Below are 19,262 nucleotides of genomic sequence, written 5' to 3'. Positions count from 1 at the left end.
ACCAGAGGCAGAGCAGAGCTGACCCAGACCGCTGTTCGCAGAACCAGAGAGCTGACCCAGACGCTGTGCACAGAGACTGTCCGTGGCGAGTGAAGAAAACCTGACCAGATCCGTGGCGAGGCCCATTCTATTTCTAAATATATTGTGAGTACCTAGCAGAACTGTGCAGAACCAATCTCTTAGTTAAAATAATATAATTCAATCTATTTTAATCTAACCAGAACTGTCTCCTAACTGTCACCTGTCATTTGCAAAGCTGTCACCTGTCATTTCTAGTTGCTAGCTGTAACTGGTCACGTTGAACTTTTAAAATTTCAAATCTGAAAAACGACCTTTACCATATCGCTCATATCTCTGTGACCGTTTGTCTTAGAGACTTGCAGTAACTTCCCTCTGAAAGCTGGGAATCTTGGCTTTTCAACGAACCTAGAACCGCATTCCTATTCCCTATACTTTTGCCGCAATCGCGAAAAACGCACTCGCGAATTTTACCGTGATTTGCGATTTGGATAAAAATCAAGCCACGTGCGAAAACAGCAGCTTCTTTGCTTTCCTTGCTAAAAATTCGTTTGCCTCTTAAGAACCATCCCTGAATCATTGCTAGAGTGAGCCTGGACTAATATTAACTAGATACCACTCACCCTGAACCTCTAGAGGGAATTAAAAGCATTTTAGCATATTTTTCACTTCATTGCCAGCACATATAAAAGCATTTTGGGCCTGTGTTTCAAACTTCTGTAGTCTAAGCTTGCTGGGGTGAACGGGATTACATTTGATTGCATTTCTGAGAACTGTGTGCTTTCCTTCCATTTCCTTGCATTGCATAAAGGGGGGGAGTGGATTTCCAGAGAAAAGTGATTACATTGTTTTGTTGAAATCATATTGAGTATTTTCGGTATTGCATTTCATTCAACATTGCATCCATCTGAACTTATATAAAGCATTCTCTACCACCTTATTCTTCTGTTCCTATTCACAAGTGTGCTAGTGCCAGACTATCCATTATTGATTACTGCTCAGATTAAGTGTGATATTCAATTATTAATTTATTATAAAGTGTGATATATATATATATTGTTTAAATTCTCAAATAAACCTTTTAACTTGCAAAACAGAACTACTTCTTGGCTCAGTGGGGTCAGGGAGATTCCAAGAGAGGGGTGTTATATAGGGGTAGTCATCCAGAACGCATGAACTGGACATAAAGATATATCAATAAGGGTTTCCATTCAGTATCCCAGACTAGGCATTGGGCCTCATTACACGGTAGACGGTGAGCCATGGCGCTATTAGCGCCATGGCTCATGCCGGTAAAATACCGGCACCGCCTTGGCGGAAAGGGGATTTACCGCCCCATTCCAAGGTTGGAGGGGCGGTAAATCCCCCTTCCGCCATTGCCCTTCCCCATTCCCATTTCTGCCCCATAGGGCTCTATGGGAATGGGGAAGGCGCTAATTACGGCACCGCCATTTTGCGGTGCCGTAATTAGCTCTGAGGTCCCTTAGCGGGTTGGTTTTTAATGCCTGCAAAAAGCAGGCGTTAAAGCACCAACCCGCAAAGGGACCTCGTAGTACGGCGGTAAGGGTTAACGGTCACCGTTGCCATTAACGGTGACCGTTAACCCTTACCGCCGTCCGTGTAATGAGGCCCATTGACTTAGCTGTAGTGTTGAATTGAATCCTCTTACAAAGGGTAAGTGCAGACATCAGGTGTCAAGAGCTGGTAGGTGGCTGTAGGGATACAGAAACAGTGCTCAAGTGCAAGGGTTGCCGGGGAGGGGGGCAGTGCAAGTGTGCAACTGGCGGGGAGGGTGCCTGGGCCCAAGAGCGGAGGCTAGCCAGGTAACCAGTGCAGTTTCAGCCAGGAGATCAGCACGGGAGAGGAGGAGAGGAAGTGGAAGCAAAGAGGAAAGTCCGGAACCGGAGATGGTTCTCCTCAAGTTTCAGAGAGGCAAGAAGGCTGTTCCAGAGGGAGGCCCCAGCAGAAGAAAGAGATCTACCACCAACTTGTTGCTTGGAGAAGCGACTGACCCTGAGGGAGTTCGAAGTGGATGAGCGAAGAGCTTGAGAAGGAAGATATTTAGGAAGAGAGAGTTGAAAGTATTGAGGTCCCAGGCCCCAAAAGGCCTTGTGGACAATGCAGAGGGTTTTGAACTTAATCCTCGCAACCACTGGGAGTCAGTGCAGAAATTTCAGTCCTGGAGAGATACGATCCCTGGGCTTGAGGCCAAGGACAAGTCTCGAAGTCCTGTTCTGGATGAGTTGCAGAGGGCGAAGAGTAGAAGCAGGCAGATTTAGAAAGAGGCTGTTGCAGTAGTCCAGCCCAGAGAGAGCCAGAGCTCTGGAGACAGTGAGCTTCTGGGTGTCATGACCACTCTTAAGGGCCACAAGTTGTGCCACAAGAAAGCACCCACAATAGCCCTAAGGGCCTTAAAACTTCTCCAAAAGGGCTCCTGGAGCTCATATGCTGTAAGGAAGACACATAGCAGGTTTGCTGTGCATTATAAAAATGGGAACTTTAAATTCATCTTGGAGGCCAACTCATAGCTCATTTCTTAAGAACCAAGCCATGCGGTCTAGTGCTTTGGGTGTGGCTGGGTCTGGAACTACTTTATCTGGAACTACTTTACCTGGGCTATTTAAACTGCACCCAAACAGCAGAACACGTTTCGCGTTATTCTGCATCTAGCAGCGTGACGCTCAGCGTGTTCAGCTCCTGGTCTTCAGCAGCTCCCTGCAGTCCTACAAGAACAAGATTACTCTGCCTTAACTGTGAGTACACGATCCAGCCTTCAGCATCTCAACCATCCCTCGCTGGAAGACTGCAACCTGTGGAAATAAAGAGAGAAGAAAAGCATCAAGATCACACACCTGTGAGTACTAGCCTGAGGAATTCCTGCAATCCGCTGTCGCAGCCTTCGCTCGAACATCGCAACCTGAAATAACAAGAAAGGGAATAATATTAAAACGAGCGCGGTTTCAGAACATCGAATTTCATTAGTCCTACCTGAATTCCATCGTGCTACGTTGCGCTTCCATCCAGAACATCACAGCAACATCCTGCAAGGGAAAGGGAGAAATATTCAGGTTCGCTTTCAACATTTAACAAGCGTGCTGCGCTATATGCATTACTTACGTTAACGGAGTCCTGGGGCCAGGTTTCATTGTTCTCTCATCCACTCGTAGCACCACAGTGGCCTGTGAGGAGAAGAAGAAGAGAACACAGGTTAGCCTTAAATAGACAATAAAAGAATGCCTCGCTTTGCGCTTTCTCTTACCTAAAGCGTCCATCTCCACCCAGCACAGCAGCACCAAAAGACTTTCTCATCTGTAAAGAAGTAAATAAAGACATTAAAGAAACTTCTGCAAACCAACATATAAGAACAGACTAAGACTGATAAAACAGCAAACCTACCTGTCTGCCAGCCAACTTGGGGTCACAGCAGGCCTGGACCCAAAGAAAGGCGCACTGCATCAGTGAAGCAACTTGGTCGGAGCGTCAGCAACCGCGAAGCGCCCCTGCATAAGAAACGCAGGACGGATAGCTCACCATATCAGAAAATAAGGTGAGAAGGACTCGGTGGGAGTGGGATCGGTTTGAGGGAGGTGGGAGATTCACCCACTAAAGACAGTTATTACAAATCCTCCCTCCTGTATTGCAGATTAATTATGTCCATGTTGGGCAACAACTTATCCAGGATTCCAGACCTCAGAGCTTTCCAGATGCCCCCGTGGATATCAGGTGAGCGTAACAGAACGCAAAGCCTTATACCTTATCCACCTGGGTGTCATGGAGACATCTGAAACTGACCAGTTAGCTCAGCTTTTGGGACAATTACGCGCAGAGGTACATTCATCCCGGCAAGAAACCAATGCTTTGAGAAGGGAATTGATAGTCACAAAAGACCGTCCTGATGAGCTAAGCAAATAGCTACTACAATCAGAGGCTGGGCACGCTCTGTTGCCCTGATTTGCCCCACTAGTGCGACACAATTATCAGCCAACCCAGTACAGATAACGCTGCCAAGAGCAGTACCTCTGGCACGACTGTAGCGATTTAATGGAGACCCCAGAAAACATGCAGCATTCATGAACCAGTGCCGTCTTCATTTTCTTTGTAGACCTGGGGCCTTCCCAAACGACCAGTCAAGAGTGGCCTTCGTTTTATCATATTTGAGTGGCAGTGCTACCAGCTGGTTGTTACCTTTAGTGAGCCAGGATGACCCATTACTGCAGGACTTCAGGGGTTTCAACAGGAGATGGAAAAACTATTTGCTCGACACTTGCATGGGCAAGCTTTAGATAGCAAACTCCTGTCCCGCTGTCAAGGAAATCAAGATTTGCTGACTTATATTGCCACTTTTAATAGACTTGTCGTTGAAGCAGGGTGGCCTGAAGATAAAAGAACCACATTATTTCACCGGGCCTACGAGGAGACCTGAAGGATGTCCTTGCTCAAGTGGTAGATCCACCTAAAGAATGTGCAGAGTTTATTAATCTTGTGGTGCAGTTGGATCATAAATTGCAGGATCGAAGAACAGATCGAAATAGATTTGATAACCATGCCGTGTTTGTACGCTCAAAAGACAGTGTTCAGCGTTCACCAGACAATACTACAGAACCCATACAGATCAGTGGAGTGCGACCCCCTTTAACCAAGATTGAAAGAGACAAGAGAAGGCAGCTACAGTTATGCCTGTATTGTGGTAAATCAGGTCACTTCCTCAAAGAATGTCCAGTGAAACCTCCAAGGAAGGTAGTAGGCGCTACAGAGAAAGAAGATGATGGGAAGGAGTCGAAAAACTACCAGGCCCAGCAAGCGTAGAGGTCCATTTGTCGAGCAAGAAGGATGAGTCACAGACCTCACATTTTACTCTACCAGTAATCTTGATTAATCATCAACGGCCGTCGCGGACGCATGCCATAGAAGAATATATAGACAGCGGAGCAGTTGGAAATTACATAGACCAAGATCTGGCAGTTGAAATGGGGATTCCCCTATGTGCAACATCAACAACTGAAAAGGTAACTACTGTTGATGGTACAGAAATAGCCTCTGGTCCAGTAATCCAATGCACTACAAGATTAACCCTTCTGTGTCAGGATGAACATCAAGAAGCTATCGCGTTTGACCTCATTAAAGCTGCTCAGTTCCGGCTGATTTTAGGGATACAATGGTTAGTAACTCACAATCCTTACATAGATTGGCGTGCAAAAAGATTGGTCTTTTCTGACGAATGTGCTAGCACTTGCTACCCAAAAACGATACCACAATCTAATCCAAAAATATCTGTTCAAGGAATAGCGTTGGTGGTTGTGGGAGCAACGGATACCTTACCAAGAGAATATCAAGATTTTCTGGATGTTTTTTCAGAAGGAACAGGCTAACACTTTACCACCACATAGACCCTACGACTGTCAGATCGACCTTATACCTGCCGCATAAGTTCCGTGTGGTCGAATTTATGCATTCACTGAAACTGAAAATCTCCACTCGAAGTCTTACCTGGTCCAATACCTGGCAAATGGGTTTATCCGCCCGTCTAAGTCACCAGCAGCCTCCCCCTTATTCTTCGTACCCAAGAAGGAAGGAGATTTGAGAACTTGCATTGACTACTGCACACTCAATGAAATCACAGTAACAAAATGCTATCCTCTGCCTCTTATCCTGGAACTTCTGGACCAAGTCAAGGATGCCCAAATCTACACCAAATTAGACCTTAGGGGAGCATATCACCTCATACGTGTGAAAAAAGGGGATAATGGAAAACCGCCTTTCGCACCAAGTATGGCCTGTATGAATATCAGGTAATGCCTTTTGGGCTTTGCAACGCTCCCGCACCATTCCAGTATTTCATGAATGACATATTACGAGAATGAATCGACGTCTGTGTCCTGGTCTATATTGATGACATCCTTGTGTACTCTTCCTCTGAACAAGATCACATCAAACATGTTCGCTCAGTCCTTGGAAAACTTTGCCAGCATAAACTGTACACGAAACTCGAAAAATGTTCCTTTCATGTCACTGAGGTTGAGTTCCTCGGTTTTGTCCTCATGCCAAAAGGAGTCAGGATAGATATCCACAAAGTAGATGCCATCTTTAATTGGCCGTCACCTTCATCGCTCAAAGGAATCCAAAGCATGCTCGGCTTTGCGAATTTGCATCGTTGATGCATCCCAGGTTCTCACAGATAGTGCACCCAATCACTTTGTTACTCTAGAAAAACAAGAAATTCCAATGGACCGAAGAAGCGGAATAGGCCTTTTAGGAACTCAAGAGAAGATTCACCTCTGCGCTGATATTACGACATCCTCGCCCAGTCCTCCCCTATGTAGTGGAAACAGATGCCTCCACTGTGGCTATGGGAACCGTTCTCTCTCAAAGAGATCCAGATACGGGCCAATTGCATCCCGTGGCCTTTTGGTCACGTAAATTCTCACCACCAGAACTTAACTATGCCATCACAGACAAAGAACTGCTAGCAATAAAATCAGCCTTCAAAGCCTGGCGGCAGTATTTATTATGTGCCAGACATACCATCACAGTAATCACCAGAACCTTCAATACCTAAAGTCAGCAAAAGCTCAATCTTCACGACAACTGTGTTGGGCTTTATTATTCGCAGAATATGATTACGTAATCACATACCGACCGGGAGTTCAGAATGGTAAGGCCGATGCCTTATCTCGCATGTGGGTTGAAGAAAAAACAAACATTACTCCGAACCCTATTCCCATCATTCCAAATGACAAATTATTGGGACTTACTACCATATTGACCCTAAGCAAACTTCAAGATAAGATTCAACTCTTAATGAACCCCAAGGCCTTAAAAAAATGGAACACCTGAAGTGAACATCATACGGTGCTGGATGGATTACCCTATCTCAGAGGACGACTATATCTACCAAATAAAGAATTGCAAGAGTTGGTCATATCTGGTTATCACAATTCCCTGAGTGAGGGCCATCCCGGAATTGCTAAGACTCTAGCCAAGGTTAAGCGAAATTATTGGTGGCCAACCTGGCGTAAAGTCATTGCTCAATTCATTCTATATTGTGGGGTATGCGCACAGAATAATCTCAAAAGCAGAAACCAGCTGCCCTTCTATAACCACTGGATATTCCACCGGCTCCCTGGCATACTCTCTCCCTTTATTTTATTACAGACCAACCCCCCCCAGTCAAGGATTTGACACCATTCTAGTGGTGGTAGACCTGTTCTCCAAAATGGCACATTTCATTCCGCTCAAAGGACTTCTTAACACTACCGGTTTGGCTCTGGTATTTCTTGAACAGATTATAAAATTGCATGGTTTCCCATCAATCTTGATATCAGATCGAGGAAGTCAATTTGTGTCTAATTTCTGGAAGAAATGTTGTACAATGGCACAAATCGACATTTGATTATCTACTAGCCATCACCGTCAAACAGATGGACAAACAGAAAGAACAAACCAGACATTAGAACAATATCTACGTTGCATGATGCATCAATTGGAAGAGAGTTGGAAGGACTTATTATGGATAGTGGAATACGCATACAACAACTCCATACATACCAGCACAGGACAACGCCCTTTCTACGCAATATACGGGAGACAACCACGTACCTCTGAACTAGATTCCCCCTCGGATTTGGAAATGTCAGCGGTCAAGACATTGCACACAAGTATAACTCAGGCCTTCAGGAAGGCAACCGAACAATTACAGCAAGCCAAAGAAAGACAGACAAACATCGAAGGAAAGCTCCCGATTACCAAGTTGGGGTCAAAGTCTGGTTAGCATCAAAACATTTGACCATAAAAGGAACCCGGACCTTTCGTCCAAGATATCTAGGACCCTACACCATCAAATCAGTGATTAATCCAGTGGCCGTCAAATTGGCCTTGCCACCAAGCATGCAAATTCATCCGGTGTTCCACATATCACTCATAAAACCTGTTCAGCCCGGGATTCGAGTCAAAACACCACCAAAACCAGTGCTGGTCGATGGAGAGCCTGAATTTGAAGTTAAAGACATCCTGGATTCAAAACATACCAGATTTTGGGGGCGTGGCTAGCAGTGCAATGAGGAGGACGTAGCTCTCCGTCACTCCCGCCACCGCTGCATGAATCCTGTTAAATTGCCTGATATCGCTAATTATAAAACATGAAAACTACCTCTATGCTTAGCGGGAACCGTGGTGCTCACTCGGTCCAGGCGGTGAAAATATTCGGAAGCAGGGCACGAAGATACGTCGAGGAAAAGGAGGACGAGGAACCGCCTGGCGCTCTCCTAAAATGGCCGCCTGAGTGAAGAGACTTAACGAACGGCACGCCCTGGGTGACGAGGTGCTAAGACGGTCTTGGCCGAGGAAAAGATCGCAGAAAGAGCTGAGTGCTCCTACGCGAACCTTAAGAGGCGGCCTCACGACGAACTGGACACGGAGCTGAGCGGAACGGCGGGGGAGGTGGACAACTCGCCCCAGCCCTGAGGATCCGAGCCCGGGCCTCGCCCCGTGTCCAGGCGGGAAAGGCAGGACCCTGCAAACGAGTGCTTCGGGCACCCCTCCTGCCCTCCCCTGGGACGTGTACTGGTTTCCCCACCAGCCATATCTGTGAAGAAGAGCCGGGCCTTGTCGAGAATGGCTCCCAGGTCTTCCCCATTAATCCGCTCCAGTGCGCAGTAGATCTGGCGACTAGGCCATTGGAGGAACGGGGTGGCCTTGATGAGCGGGAAGGTCCGGAGTACAGATCCTGAAAGAACTCGCTGTACCGAGGCACCGACTCATATACTACTTGCACGTCTTGCCTTGCATTGCAGAACCAACGCTCGCAGACAGGGCCCCCGAGAAGGAGAAGAACCGGCAACACCGGCCTAGACGTCAGACGCCTCCCGCACTGAGGCCACAGCCCTGGGACACGGAGCACACGGGGTGGGGGTGGAACACCACCGAAGGCCCTTGCTCATAACACTGTTATCAAGCTACTGCCCCAGGATCGGGGTGCGACCATGGGGAAAGAAAAAACGAGGAAACCCAACATGCAGAACAGAATTGAAAAATATACTGTACCCTCATCATCACAACAGACGGATTCCCAATCTGTACATCCTGACGGGATGGAGACTGAACATGCGCTCTCGCTTAAAGACGTCATGGCGGCCATTGCAGATTCCCGCTCATCTATGGAGCAGAAGATAGACTGCATAAGCCTCGACGTCTCCCTTCTTAGACACGACCTCCAAAAGCTGTGCGCGCGCACTAGAGAGGCAGATCAACGGATTGCGACGACGGAAGACGGCCTACACAATGTGCAGTAACAGATCCATGGAATCTCGGCCACACTCAAGACGCTGGGGGCCATGGTGGAAGAGAGCGAGGGAAGGTCCAGACTCAATAACGTTCGCATCCTTGGTATCACTGAGAAAGAGGAAGGGCCCTGCATGAAACTCTTTTTGGAACAATTGTTAACAGACCTGTTCGACTTGCAACCCTTTTCAAAGTTCTGTTCCATCGAGAGAGCGCACCGAATGCCCACAGGTAGACCACTGCCCGGCGCTCCCCCACGCACTGTGATCGCGAGGTTCTTAAACTATCGAGACCAGGATGCGCTCTTACAACTCGCAAGATCCAAGGGCACAATTACATTCAACGGATCTAGACTGGCCTTCTTCCCCGATTACACCAGGGAAGTACAGAAAGCGAGACAGTCCTTTGGGAAGCTTAAGAAGCAACTGCAGACATTGGGAGTCAAGTACGGCCTCCTGTTTCCCGCACAATTAAAAATTGATCACAGAGGCACGACGGTCCACTTCGATGATCCTGGAGAGGCATGGCGCTGGGTGGAGCAGCACATTGAAGGAGACTGGTCCGCACCCCGAGGTAACAATAACAGAGACAGGAACCCCAGACCATCACCGGAGCAACATTCCAGGCCGGACCGGCCACCACTACCAGACCCGCTAGAAGATGGGGGTGATGGGCTGCCGTCCTGAACCCGCCGAGGGCCTTGCCCACGGGGTACCCACTCTGTGGTCACTGACAAAATGAAGCCATGGGACTACTGAAGGCGATTTCACACTTGTAATGCGGTAAGCGGGGGATCGCTGCCCTCCCACTTGGGTGCTTAAGAGGGGGTACAACACCATCACAGCCCCCCCCCTGACTTTCTATTTGAACTTTAATAAGGGCAGTTAAAGCTGACAATCTACTCTTTTGGATTGTCAGTAATTTTGGGTCGACAGGTACTTCAAGTTGGGGTGGAGTATAGGGAGCGGGAAGGAAGAGTTAGTTGGGGAACATTTTTTGTTATTTCAGGACCGACCCTCCCTGGTAGTCGTCCAGGGATGGTGGAGTTCCTGGCCATTTGGGACCACATCACACAGGAACAGCGCTTCAGACCTCAATCTTTATCTCTCTTGCACTGCATGTTCACACACCGGGGCTGCACCCTTGGGGGCAGCCTGCTGACCTCTCTTACACCTCTACTAGATGCCACTTGACCAATCTCACCCATCCATGTCCACGCGCCCCAGCTCTCTCAAGGTCCTCACCTGGAACGTGAATGGGATGGGCTCCATGATCAAAAGATGTCTGGTCAAGCAGCTACTTTCTAGATACTCCCCTGATGTGGCTTTGCTCACTGAAACACATCTTGCGGGGGCACACGGTACATTTTTTCTACGCACCAATTACAAGACCGCCTTCCATGCGGGATATACCATGGGATCCAGGGGCACCCTCATTCTTATACATAAACGGGTCCAGTTTGTCTTGCATGCACTAGAGCAGGACCCTCGCGGATGCTACATGATGGCGCTTGGGACACTCCGGGAAGAAACACTGGGACTTGTTTCCATTTATTCCCCACCTGGCTGGGGCAGGAACTCCTTGATGACCTGACCTCCTTGATGGGTAGGCATCAATCGGACAAATGGTTCCTGGGAGGCAATTTTAATGACGTCATGTGCAACACCTTAGATCGCTCGCACCTTAGACAATGCAACCCGAACCTCCCCACGAAGCTGTTTAACTTTGTGTCTGCCCTGGATCTTGGTGATGTATGGCGGGAACTGCACCCGGGAACCAGAGGCTACTCGTTCCACTCCGGGGCCCATGGATCCCTTTCCAGGCTTGATTACCTATTTGTTCCACACACAGACCTGTCTAATATGCTCTCAGCAAACTTGCTCCCCCGGGGGGTTTCGGACCACTCGCCTCTCCTGGTGGAAAAGCGACTGCAGGCAACGGTGCCCCCTAGAACGTGGCGATTGAACAATTGCTATTTAGGCAGCTCAGATTTGGTGGACCGCCTTATGGAGGTCTCAACTGTGTACTTTGAGATTAACGGTTCTGATGAAACCGACCCGATGGTGCTGTGGGAGGCCTACAAGGCCGTGCTGCGGGGAGAGATAATCTCCTGGACAGCGAACAAAAGAAAAGAGAGGCTCTGGAAGATAGCTGAGGCAGAGAAGGAGGTAACCCACAGAGAAAACAAGCATACCCTAGACCCTACCCCACAGACCCACATGTCCCTTCAACGCGCCAGTGAATGCCTCCGAAACCTTACGCTAGACAACGCCAAAGAGGCCCACTGGGAATCCAGAGCCCGGATATACGAGCTTGGGGATAAAGCCGGTAAGCTGCTGGCTTGGCTCGAGAGGAGGGATGAGGGTCGGTGCTCGGTCCGTGAGATCATCACCCCGCAGGGCGAGATCTGTCGGTCAGACGCCGAAATAGTAGAAGCCTTCGCCCAATTTTATGCAGAACTATACCATGCCTCGGAGCTACCGCTGGACCGGACCCTCCTTGATGGGGTTGTGCTTCCCACCCTATCGGCACAGCAACGCGAGATGCTGGACTCTGATCTTTCTGAGGCCAAGCTGGTAGAAGCCCTGGGACAGCTGCAACCGGGGAAGACCCCGGGTCCAAACAGATTTCCCATAGAAATATGGCAGAAACTGGGAGGTAATAATGTAGCACCTCCCCTGCATCAGATGCTGCTGGCCGCGCTGGAGCGGGGCTCCCTCTCGGATGACCTATGTAAAGCCACCATAGTGGTCATCCCCAAGCCGGACAAACCCCAAGAGCAATGTGCCTCTTATAGGCCGATCTCGCTAATCAACGGCGAAGCCAAGGACCTGGCCAAGCTCTTGGCTAATCGATTGCAACGGGTAGCGGACACACTTATACATCCAGACCAGTATGGCTTTATGCCTCATAAATCAACCAGGATGAATCTGCGCCGACTCCACCTGGCGCTAGAACGGGCCCCCATCCTTGATACCCCACTAGCACTGCTGGCAATAGATTTTGAGAAGGCATTTGATTCTGTCTTTTGGGATTGCCTTTGGGAAATCATGGCCCGTATGGGATTTGGAGACAGCTTCCTAGGTTGGGTAAAATTGCTTTATACAAACATCCGGGCAGAAGTTAAGGTGAATGGATGGACCTCCAGAGCCTTTCCCTTAGGTAGAGGCACGCGGCAGGGCTGCCCCCTTTCCCCTCTCCTCTTCGCCCTTGCCATTGAACCACTGGCACTGTGGCTTCGTCAAAGCGGGGCATGGAAGGGATTCAAGTGGCCGGAAGAGCATGAAGACCGCATATCTCTTTATGCAGATGATCTTCTATTATACCTGGCTGACCCAGTTCGGAGCTGCCCATAGTAACTCAAATGCTAGTCACTTACGGGGAATTCAGTGGGTTGAAAATTAATTGGTAGAAATACGTAATGTTCCCGGTGAAGGGGGGGAGCAGGCCGAGTTACCGAATTGTCCATACAGGCTTGAACGACAGGGCTTTAAATATTTGGGGATCTGGGTAACACCTGACCTCACTAGATATGCAAGACACAACCTTCAGCCGATCACGGATAGGTTGATCAATGACATCCACCACTGGAAGCTCCTCCCTCTGACACTCATGGGGAGAACTGCACTCTTTAAAATGATGTAATTACCAAGATTCCTCTATGTTTTGCAGAATGCCCCGCTTGTGATCCCTGCCCCTGAATTCAATTGTATAGAAACCCTTCTTAGGGAACTCATCTGGGGGGGTGGCCGTTCACGCATTGCATTAAGTACCTTGCAGAGGTCAGTCTAGGAGGGTGGGATAGGCGTACCCCGTCTCCAGACTTACTATTGGGTTTCTCAACTCTCGGTGGTCAATGACCTACTCCACGGGGATCGGGCGCTACCTCACATTAGGGCAGAAGTGGGACCCATGCAGGATACAGACCTGCTACAGGAGGTGTACCAATCTCCGGGTAGGCCCCCCAGCTCACGATTTGGAGGCAGGCACACGTGTTTGTTGGGTGGAAAGACAAAATAACAGCAGCACATCCCCTATGGCACAACAACAATCTGAAGGAAATCGAGAAACTTGAACCGTGGCCGCGCTGGGTAAGAGTGGGAATCCTTAGAATTAAAGATGTCCTAAAAGATGGGAAACTAACCTCATTTGAAGACATCCAGGGTAGATTCCAACTGCCCAACACCGAGCGATACCACTTCAGGCAATTGATCCATGCCATCCGAACCCATATACCCCCAGGTGATTCAATCCCTGACTACACTCCGATCGAACGCAATATGCTACCCGAGTATATCCCCAACAAATGTACATCCACTTTCTATAACGCTATCACCTCCTTCGCAACTCCCGAGCTATTGGGATTAAAGGCCAAATGGGAAAGGGAGGTGGGGAAAATAGACCGTGAGGACTGGATCCAGGTCCTAATACACCCACGGGAGGTAGCCATCTCTTCCAGACTTAGACTCGTGCAACTCAGAATCCTGCACAGAGTGTATTACCCTCGAACTCTCTTATATGGCTCGAAGAGAGTAGTGAGTCCGAACTGTCTCCGTTGTGGAGAGGAGGAAGGCACCTTCTATCATATCCTCTGGACATGCCCTTGGATCCGTGACTATTGGACTGCATGCTGTACGGAATTGTCCAGAGCCCTCACTTGTCCTATCGAACTAGATCCGAAGGTCTTAATATTGGGTGTACCGGACATGTCCGAATCTAATAAATGGGAAAAACTGCTATTGAACACTGCAATGGCCCTAGTGATACGCAACATTGTGCAGAAATGGGGAGCGCCTGACCCTCCGACACTGGAACAATGGCTACTCGACATGGACTTGTGTGCTATGAAGGAGCACCGAGTCTATAGTGCAAGAGGATGCCCGAATAAAGCATCCAAGATATGGGGGAAATGGGAAGAAACTGGGCCTTGACGTCCTGATGCAGTGGTGGCCTCCACATGAACAGATGGGGGGTGGGACGTGGAGCCTGCGACCTATGGCGATGAGAGATACTATAATACTATGTAAACATGTGACTGAAGATGCTGTACCGGAGTGCTTTTAATTTGTTGTGCCCTCTTTTTTCGTTGTTCTTTGCCCCCGAGTCGGTGGCTGTTTTGGTTATGTCAAAATACAATAAAAATGTTTTATCAAAAAAAAAACATATCAGATCCAAATTATAATATTTAGTGGATTGGAAAGGGTATGGGCCTCAAGACAGAACATGGGAACCAAGTGAACATATCCATGCACCGCGTTTGATTAAGCGATTTCACCAGAATCACCCCACCAAACCAGGACCGGACAGGAAGAATACCCTGGGAGGGGCCTTGGGGGGGAGTGCTGTCATGACCACTGTTAAGGGCCACACGTTGTGCCACAAGCAAGCACCCACAATAGCCCTAAGGGCCTTAAAACTTCTGCAAAAGGGCTCCTGGAGCCAGGCCTGGCGCCTCTTGCGCCAGGCTCATATGCTGTAGGAAGACACATAGCAGGTTTGCTGTCCATTATAAACATGGGAACTTTAAATCCACATGGAGACCACCGCATATCTCAGTTCTTAAGAACCAAGCCATGCGGTCTAGTGCTTTGGGTGTGGCTGGGCCTGGAACTACTTTACCTGGGCTATTTAAACCACACCCAAACAGCAGAACACGCTTTGCGCTATTCTGCATTTAGCAGCGTGACGCTCACCGTGTTCAGCTCCTGGTCTTCAGCAGCTCACTGCAGTCCTGCAAGAACAAGAACAAAATTACTCTGCCGTACCTGTGAGTACACGATCCAGCCTTTGGCATCCCAACCATCCCTCACTGGAAGACCACAACCTGCGGAAATAAAGAGAGAAGAAAAGCATCAACATCATTCACCTGTGAGTACCAGCCTGAGGAATTCCTGCAATCCGCTTTCGTGGCCTTCGGTCGAACATCAAAACATGAAATAACAAGAAAGGGAATAATATTAAAATGAGCGCGGTTTCAGAACCTCAAATTCCATTAGTCTTACCTGAATTCCGTCGCCCTACATTGCGCTTCCATCCAGATCATCACAGCAGCATCCTGCAAGGGAAAAGGAGAAATATTCAGGTTTGATTTCAACATTTAACAAGTGCGCTGCGCTCTATGCATTACTTACCTTAATGTGGTCCTGGGACCAGGTTTCATTGTTCTCTTATCCACTCGCAGCATCACAGTGGCCTGTGAGGAGAAGAAGAAGAGAACACAGGTTAGCTTTAAATAGACAATAAAAGAACGCCGTGCTTCATGCTTTCTCGTACCTAAAGCATGCATCTCCACCCGGCACGGCAGCACCAAAAGACTTTCTCATCTATAAAGAAGGAAATAAAAACATTAATGAAACTTCTGCCAACCAACATATAAGAGCAGACTAAGGGCCTCATTTCGAGTATGGAGGCAGCCATGCCCTTAATAAGGGCATGGCTGCCTCCATACCGGGTTCCAGTACCGGGTTCCTCCAATGAGGACTTACCGGGCTATTCCAACCATGGAGGACCCGGTAAATCCTCATTAGAAAAACCCATCCCCATTTGAGCCCCCATAGGGCTCAATGGGAATGGGGAGGGAGCTAATAATGGGCCTGTTAATAACGGGCCCGTTATTAGCTTCCTGGTCCTCTCGCGGGACCCGCTAAGGACGCCTGGTTTTACCAGGCGTCCTTTCCGGGTCCTGCAAGGGAACCTCTTAATAGGGCGACCCGTAATGAAGGGTGCTGGTCCCGTACTGGCACCCTTCATTAGGGGAGCGCCATGGCCGTAATGAGTCCCTAAGACTGATAAAACATCAAGCCTACCTATCTACCAGCCGACTTGGGGTCACAGCAGGCCTGGACCCGAAGAAAGACGCACTGCACCAGTGAAGCAACTTGGTCAGAGCGTCAGCAACCACTAAGCGCCCCTGCACAAGAAACGTAGGACGGATAGCTCACCATACCAGAAAATAAGGTGAGAAAGACTCAGTGGGAGGGGGATCGGTTTGAGGAAGGTGGGAGATTCACCCACTCAAGACAGTTATTACAAATTCTCCCTCCTGTATTGCAGATTCATTATTTCCACTTTGGGTAACTACTTATCCAGGGTTCCAGACCTCAGAGCTTTCCAGACACCTCCAGGGATATCAGGTGAGCATAACACTTGGGCAAGGAGAGGAAAGGAAGAATACCTCTGAGGAGGTGCAGCTGGTAGTGTGACTTCTTAGAGACACCAGAGATGTGAGGAGAGAAGGAGAGTGTGGAGTCGAAGATGACCCTGAGGTTTTTGTCCTCACATGTGGGAGTAGGTAGAGGGCCATAGGAGGCTGGCCAGAGAGTGACAGGAAAGGAGGGAGCAGGTGTGGCAATGAGGAGAATGTCAGTTACTGGTATTAAGGCAGAGATCATTGGCGGCACACCACTCCTGGATAGCAAACAGACAGTAAGATATGAGAGAAGGAGGGAGCCTGAAAATTAGTTGAGTGTCATCCGCATAGCACTGAAAGTTGGGGCAGTGAGAGGTAATGTGGTGGGCAAGAAGTGCCAGGTATTGGTTGAACCCCTGGGGAACACCACAGGTAAAGATAGAGATAGAGGAGAGGAAGGACCCAAGTTGGACCTGGGAGGGTCGATCAGACAGGAAAGAAGTCAGCGAAGACAGGGTCTGACCAGTGATACCCAGGTTATCACAGAGACGGTTGAGTAGGATGGCATGGTTGACTGTGTCAAAGGCAGAAGAGAGATCAAGTAAGATGTGGACACAGGGTGTGTTGGAGTGCAGGTCTTCACGGATTTTCAGGAGAGCTGTTTCCGTGCTTCTGGCAGCTCTGAAGCCATACTGATGGTCATGGAGACAACCAACAGATTCAGTGTGAACATTAAGCTGTGAGATAGCCAGCTTTTCCAGGAGTTTGCCCAGGAAAGGAGTGATGGAGATTGGGCCATAGTTAGCTGGGCAGGAAGGGTCAGCTGAGGATTTCTTAAGAAGAGGGTGCACAAGGGAGTGCTTCAGAGGGTAAGGGAAGACTCCAGTGGTGAAGGAGTGGTTGCAGAAGTCAGCCAGAGCAGAAGCCAGTGTGTCAATGCGGTCCTTGATGGTTTTGGAGGAACAGGGGTGAACATGTTTTGAACAGGGGAAAGGCAGAGAAGGAGGGAGGAGAGGTGGCCGAAGAAGGGCCAGAGGAAGAGCAGGGAGTAGAGGGAAATAAATAAAGAAATGAGTGTGAAACACATGAAGCCACATGGAGTTCTGGTCCAGGTTGTGGGTGCCTTATCTAAAGAATTAAGTTACCTTCTGGAGGATCATTTGCAGAATTGGTGCCAGGTACTGGTGCTAATTATTTAAGCAATATGCCCCGGGGCCCATAGTTATAGGCCTGAGCGCAACCCTAAAAGCATTTTTTCCTGTCCCGAAACGATGCAGCGTTTCAGGACAGAAAAAAAAGAAAAAAAACAACCAAGAAAATGGCTGCCGGGAAAGGGAAAACGGAGTACATTTTCCCTTTCCATGCCGGCCATTCCTGAAAGACGACAGAGAAGAAGGTAAGTGGGGTTGGGAGGGCGGAAGGGAGGGAGGCAAAAACAAAAAACATACCTGGGTCCCCGTTGGGGGACGATGGAAGCCTCCAGCCGTGTGGAGGCTCGGAGCGGGGATGTCCCCGCTTCGAGTTTCCACACGGCTGGAGGCTGCCATCGTCCCCCACTGGGGACAAAGCAGGCAGAAGGTAAGTAGGTAAGTGGGGATGGGAGGGTTGGGAGGGGGAAGGGCTAAAAAAACATATGTGAATCTCTGGTGGGGGGCCAAGGCGGCCTCCAGCAGTGTGGAGGCTCGGAACGGGGATGGCCCTGCTTCGAGCCTCCTCATTGGTTGAGGGGCAGCCCCCCTTCCGCCGGGGACAAAGGCATGGATTCCAGGGATTCCCGGCCGTGTAATGCCCTGGCAAGGGCCAATCAGAATTGTCCTTTCATTCTGATTGCACCCTCGCTGGCTAATAATAATTGTTTATCTTAAATATGCGACTATCCCGCTACATCCAAAGTAAATATCTCCCTCGTACCAGGTACATGAACCCTCTTCAACAAATATCACACTGACATGTGGGTGTTTTGTATCTGTACACCAAGGGCCTATGGGATTGCACCATTATAAAACGCTTCTGTGAATCAAGCCCCAAATGTGTATCTCATTCATAGTAGGTGCTAAATCTAGGTGCTGTGTGCGCAGATGATTTAAGGCAAAACACTAAAAAATATATAAGTAGCAAATGCATTAGTTTTCTTCAACAAATCGCACACTCACTTCCCATTTCCACTCTGTGCATGTGGCTCCTTAAAACAGACTCATAAATGCTACTTCCATCCTTAAGGCTCAAAAGCTTTGCACTATAAAAAAAAGTCCAACTTCTTGGCTTTAACGATGTTTTCTTCATTTTGCTGATTTGTTTTAAACTGCATCTATTATTGGCGTTGTAGTTGCATGAAGCAGGGGCTTCCTTGCCAGGCAAGTTTGGCTATATAGCACCTTTCACTTTCTACTTTGATTTCTTAAGATGTTACTTCCGAGTCGTCGAAGGAGACATCAACGAACTGCAGCATACTCAGATGTCAAATCTAGATAGTCGAAAGCGATTTATAAAAAAAACCTGACAGAGAAACACAACAAAACAAAGCTAGTTCGGGACCCAATGCAGCTGTAAAATGCTGTAATATTAGTCACAGGAATGCGACCTCTGACTCCTAGTAATAAATAACACACGTCAACATTGACAAAACCTGCTAATGGCCGATCATGCTGCCAGGTATTGATTGAAGGAAAAGAAAACTTGCAGAATAAATAGTGCTGTGAATCACAAGCATGCATTCTCTTGAGAATCAGCAACTCTCGCTCTTGCTCCCCCTGGAACTGGAAACCAAAGCCTGAGCCCAGCCTGTGTTTAATATCAAGTGAACGTTGTGTTTAATCAATACTGTTCTGCTTTGGCTCCG

This window comes from Ambystoma mexicanum, chromosome 6p (genome assembly GCF_040938575.1).
Source record: "Ambystoma mexicanum isolate Mex_15411 chromosome 6p, UKY_AmexF1_1, whole genome shotgun sequence".
Lineage (NCBI taxonomy): Eukaryota > Metazoa > Chordata > Amphibia > Caudata > Ambystomatidae > Ambystoma > Ambystoma mexicanum.
This window is presented reverse-complemented; position numbering follows the sequence as displayed.